The 6,059-nt window shown below is 41.3% G+C and overlaps 1 non-coding gene across 1 annotated transcript; it reads left to right on the forward strand.

Moving 5' to 3' along the window:
- The first annotated feature begins 1,008 nt into the window (after nt 1-1,008).
- On the forward strand, nt 1,009-1,083 carry Trnap-cgg (transfer RNA proline (anticodon CGG)). The gene has a single exon. It is a non-coding gene; the product is annotated as a tRNA-Pro (tRNA).
- The last annotated feature ends 4,976 nt before the right edge of the window (nt 1,084-6,059 follow it).

Here is a 6,059-nt window from a genome sequence, read left to right on the forward strand (position 1 = left end):
TAAGGCGACACAAGATGTGGAAAGATTAAGAGGGAAGAAGGGAAAAGTGAGGTAGAAAGTGACAACATGTTGTAGAAGAAATAAGAATAGGACTTTCTCAGACAGTTTTGTTGTCAGTGTGGATAACAGGTTTAATCTGTCGTCACTGTTGGAAACATGAGACACAGGTAGTAGGAGTAGACAGGACACAAAGAGCTTTCAAAAAGTTTTTGAGAAGTAAGAAGCCAGCAGAAGTCACGAAGAAGAAGCAAATTTTGTTGTTAGGTAGTTCACGTGGTAGGGGTGTTGGCTGCAGGATGATCTAGGTTCAGGTTACATTGTCACAAGTTTCTTTAAACCTAGTGCAATTATGTGTCAGGTGATAGAGATGTAGGTTCACTTTGCAAATACTTCACAAAGAAAGACGTCGTGATCATAGCAGGTGGGGCGGTCAACGACATAGAGAGTGACTCTAGTTCCTAGAAAGAGATTTTCACTCTACAGCGGAGTGTGCGCTGATATGAAACTTCCCGGCAGATTAAAACTGTGTGCCAGACCGAGACTCGAACTCGGGACCTTTGCCTTTCGCGGGGAAGTGCTTTACCGACTGAGCTACCCAAGTACGACTCACGTCCCGTCCTCACAGCTTTACTTCTGCCAGTACCTTGTCTCCTACCTTCCAAACTTTAGAGAAGCTCTCCTGCGAGCCATGCAGAACTAGCACTCCTGAAAGAAAGGATATTGCGGAGACATGGCTTGCCCGCGAAAGGCAAAGGTCCCGAGTTCGAGTCTCGGTCGGGCACACAGTTTTAATCTGTCAGGAAGTTTCATACCAGCGCACACTCCGCTGTAGAGTGAAAATCTCATTCTAGAAACATCCCCCAGGCTGTGGCTAAGCCATGTCTCCGCAATATCCTTTCTTTCAGTAGTGCTAGTTCTGCATGGTTCGCAGGAGAGCTTCTGTAAAGTTTGGAACCTAGGAGACGAGGTACTGGCAGAAGTAAAGCTGTGAGGATGGGGCGTGAGTCGTGCTTGGGTAGCTCAGTTGGTAGAGCACTTGCCCGCGGAAGGCAAAGGTCCCGAGTTCGAGTCTCGGTCCGGCACACAGTTTTAATCTGCCAGGAAGTTTCAGTGACTCTAGTTATTCAGTCGAGGGTGACCTACTGGTGTTGGGCTTGTATCTGTTTAGATGGACCATGACCAGCCTCATTTAAACTCTTGAGTTAGGAGAGTTAATTTAGCGGTGGAATGGCTGCCTGTATCAGGTATGGGGTCTCATATTGGAGTGGTTCCTGTGGACTCTGTTAGTAGGTGGGACTGTGCTAGGCACGGTTCTTACCTCAACAGGAAAAGGGAAGGGGAAAACTGTCTGAGCTAATAGCAAAGGGGCACTATCACAAACGGTAAAGTACCAGTGGTTACAAATTACAGAATAGCAGTTTTTTAGGACAGCGAGGGCAGAAAAAAGCTGTTTAGAGACAGGCTGAAAATGAAATTTGCAGTGATAAAACAGGCAACCAGAAAGCAAATTTTAACGACAAAATTCCTGCAGACAGCCCCTGATTTAATGTGGAGATGTTCAAAACTTGACAGAAAAATTGGGATAATCGAGTTGTAAGTCAGACAGTCCACAAAATCAGTTATCCTTGTTGCGTCAGAACATCCTAAGACTAAGGGTTAAGTTTAATGAGTTGCTTATTTGTGTTGAAGAATTAGGGCTGAGCAAACCGGCTGATGTAATCTGCCTGTCTAAACATCATGTGACAATTTGTATCGTCTAGAAATAACCATGGATTACACAAGGACTAGAGGTATCATGTGGGATAAAAGGAAGACTGTTTCTAGTATCTGGGCGTAGCTTTGATGCTAGCACCGTAATTCATTACAAAGAATTCTGTAAAATATTGAAGCAAGTAATCCAGATATTTAAGCAGCTTTATTATGAGAAAAAGATAATTAGATCAGGCATCAAAATAAACACTATATGGAATATAGTGAAGGCAGAGACAGATGGGGCCACAAACAAAAAGGAACAGATAGCTCTAAAATAAATGCGACACTGCTAACAAGTGCATTTAATGTTGCAAACCTCTTAAACAAGTACTTTGTTTCTGTTACTGACAGCTTGGGGTTATCAGGTTTGGTAAATAGTGCAGTGGAGTATCTGAGACCAGTCTTTACAAATAACTTTAGTAGTGTGGAAATAACACTCGCGTCTCTCAAAGAAGTAGTATCGATAATCAAATCCTTAAAATCTAATTATTCTAGTGGTTATGATAACATATCAACGAAGTTAACCGAAGTGGTTATGAGAGTTGAGTTCTGTCTTAAGTTATTTGTGTAATCAGTCACTCAGCAGCGGAACATCTGCCGACAGGCTAAAATATGCTGAAGTTAAGCCGCTTTACAAGAAGGACGATAAAGAGACAGCATCAAACTATCGACCAATTTCACTTTCGAAGGATTTTTCCAAAATATTTGGAAAGTTTATATTCAGACATCTCCTTAGGCATCTAACTGCAAATAATATATTGTCCAAATAACATTATGGAATCCGTAAGGTTCCGATACAAAGAAAGCTATTTACAGGTACAGTGAGAATGTACTTCATTCATTAGTTAACAGATTTCAGGCCACTGGCATTTTCTGCAGCCTGTCTAAAGCCTCTGACAGTGTGAATCATAGCATTCTCTCAGGTAAATTAGAATATTATGGTGTCAACGTCATTGCTGCGAAATGCTTAGAGTTTTACCTAAGTAACAGGAAACGAAGTGTCTTGTCGCAAAAAACCTGTGTAGTAAGCAGTTAGTTTTCATCTGGTTGGGAATAAATTACATGTGGTATTCCTCAAGGTTCATCTTGGGTCTGTTGCTTTTTCTTGTGTACATTAATGACTTCTCGTGTGTTCCATTGCGATATGCTAAGTTTGTTTTGTCTTCAGGTGATACAAGCATTTCAACAAGCAGCAAGTCAAGTACAGACTTAGAAATGGCTGCTAATCAAATTTTCATTGACATTAATAAATGGTTGAAAGCTTATTCACTCTCATTAAACTTTGGAAAGACCCACTACATGCAGTTCAGAACCTGTAAGAGATTTCCTTCCGGCATTTGTATAACGTTTGAAGACATGCAGATGGAAGAGGTTGACAGTGTTAAATTTCAGGGATTACAACTCAATAATAAATTCGACTGGGAAGAGCATACCACAGAAGTGCTGAAGCACCTAAACAGGTCTATATGCGCAGCGAAAATGATGTCAGCTGTAGGAGATATAAATATAAAAAAATTACAAACTTTGCTTACTTCCATTTTATTATGTCGTACGGGATCATGTTCTGGGACAACTCGTCAAACCGAGCAAAAGCTTTTAGCGTGCAAAAGCGTGTAATAGGCCTCATTCATGGTATAAATTCAAGAACATCATGTAGAAACCTGTTCAAGGATCTTTCTGTTCTAACCACTGCTTCTCAGCATGTTTGTTCTTTAATGAAATTTGTTGCGAGTAATATACCTATATTCGCAACCAATAGCACAATACATAGTATCAATAATAGTAATAACAACAATGTACATTAAGACCTAAAATAGCTGACCTTGGTCCAAAAAGGGGTACAATAATCAGGAAACACATTTTTCCACCAACCAATAAAAACTTGGGTTCAGACAAAGCCCAGTTTAAACAGAGTTTGAAAGGCTTTTTGATAGGCAACTCCTTCTACTCTATAGATGAATATCTTTACAGGGACTGTAAGAACAGCTTAAGTTAGATGTGTGTTAGATTTTAGTTTTGACAGCACTTGGTCACAACAGTCAAGATTAAGTATTTTGTGAGTGATAAATTTATTAAAAGTGCGTAACTATGTTTCAGTCCAGCAGTGTATTAATTCTGTAACCATTAGCAATTCTAGTTTACTGAAAAGTGTTCACCTATTTTCACATCCTCCTGACACATGATGACGGTAGTGAGTACTATATTCAAATGTTTTATGTTTTTTATATTATACATTCTGACTAGTTCCACACCCAGGGGAATCATCTCATTTCTGGGTGTATGGAACGAAAAATGGATTTAACCTAACCTGTTAGTAACATTCTACATCTTTAGTCTTCATGTTTACGTACTTATTTCTCAACATAGTCAACCCGGCGTCGAACGCATTTTTCTCAAAGAGAGAACAGTCTGTTGGCGGAGCAACAACCTTATCTCTGCTGGCACCGCTTCACAGCTATAAAGGTGTTCTTTAAGTTTAGGAAACATATGAAAATCGAATGGGGCCGTCAGAACTATATGGAGGATATAGTTGGAGAGAACCCAAGGCATCGGATAGATTTAGATGTCGCAGGACTCGAGTGTGTTCTGGTGTTGTCATGTTGAAGGAGAGGGTACTGCATGTGTGGACGAACTCTCCGAATTCGAAACTCGATTACTACACGCTGTTTCTCACTCACCGACGTAGTTCCGTTACACACCGTCATCTTACATGCTACAATTCAGAGCGCTCTAAGCCAACAGGCTACAGATATGTAGACATGGAGTCCAAAGATGTCGATGTTAATAACCGTCAGATCACCGAAGTTAAGCGCTGTCGGGCTGGGCTAGGACTTGGATGGGTGACCATCCGGTCTGCCGAACGCTGTATTCAAGCGGGGTGCACTCAGCCCTTGTGAGGAAAACTGAGGAGCTAGTTTACTGAGAAGTAGCGGCTCCGGTGTCGGAAACTGAAATACGGCCTGGAGAGCGGAGTGCTGACCACATGCCCCTCCATATCTGCATCAAGTGACGCCTACGGGCTGAGGATGACACGGCGGCAGATCGGTACCGTTGGGCCTCCATGGCCTGTTCGGGAGGAGTTTATTTGAATTTAGCTTCATAAGTTTGTTTTATTTCAAATTCTTTAAGAACTTTCAAATAAGTCCGCAGCTCGTGGTCTAGTGGCTAGCGTTGCTGCCTCTGGATCACGGGGCCCATGTTTCGATTCCCGGCCGGGCTGGGAATTTTCTCTGTAGGGGTACTGGGTGTTTGTGTTGTCCTCGTCATTTCGTCATCATCGTCATCATCATTCGTGACAGTGAGACTCTGGAAAAAGATTGGACTGTGTAGAAACTGGGACTTTTCACGGGCGCTGACCACCGCGCAACTGAGGGCCCCACAAAGAGCAAACATCACCACCATTATCAACTTTCAAATAAAGAACGCGAAAATATTACTATCCAGCACACCCTTGTGGAGTAAAAAAGGCAGAGGGTCTACAACGCTTCCTTGGTGAACCACAGTTACAATACTTGTTTCTCTAGATGATTTGAGATCCCCTCTCGATTCCACTCGTTATTTCGCGTGGGAGCAGAACCAGTTTTGCTTCACGAGAACTATAATTTCTGAAACCGAGCTGTTTATGCGCCAATAGATAGTTTACTTCGAGGTGTTTTGTAATATTGAAACACAGTATACGTCTAAAAAATTTTACAACAAATCGACGTCATTAATATGAGTTTAAAATTCAGCTGATTACTATCTACTGGACTGGTAGACATGAGCAACTGCCCAGTCCCTAGGTACGGATTTTTCATCGAATGACCAGTTGTAGTTGACTGGCGAAAATTGAGCTATTTAACAAGCGTAATCTAAAACAAACGTAGTTTGTGCACAATTTGGACTGAGAGATTTCCCTTTATTAAAGGGCTTCAGTTGCTTTCCTAAAGAGGGAGTCTTTATTTCCCAAGTACTCAAGTTCGCATCTGTTCTCGATTCCAATTATGGAATATTTATTACATCTTCTTTGTTGAAAGAATTTCTAAAACCGCCTTTACTAAATACTCTGTAATGGCGCCGCCTTCACTAACATAAACATTACTATGAGGCAGTAATGGTATTGTACACTGGTGTGTAAGTCTTAAGAGCAAAAGCATCATTCACATGACGTGCCATGGCCAAATACCGTAGCTCGATAAAATTTGGACCACACATAGCAAGAGTGGCTATAGTACAGTACAGTACAATAAAATATAGAAGGCAAGTGAAAGGATTAAGCAATGAGAAGAACAGAGATGCCAATTGTATTCAAAGAAAATAATTACACT

Source organism: Schistocerca serialis, chromosome 1 (assembly GCF_023864345.2).
Source record: "Schistocerca serialis cubense isolate TAMUIC-IGC-003099 chromosome 1, iqSchSeri2.2, whole genome shotgun sequence".
NCBI classification, from domain to species: Eukaryota; Metazoa; Arthropoda; class Insecta; order Orthoptera; family Acrididae; genus Schistocerca; species Schistocerca serialis.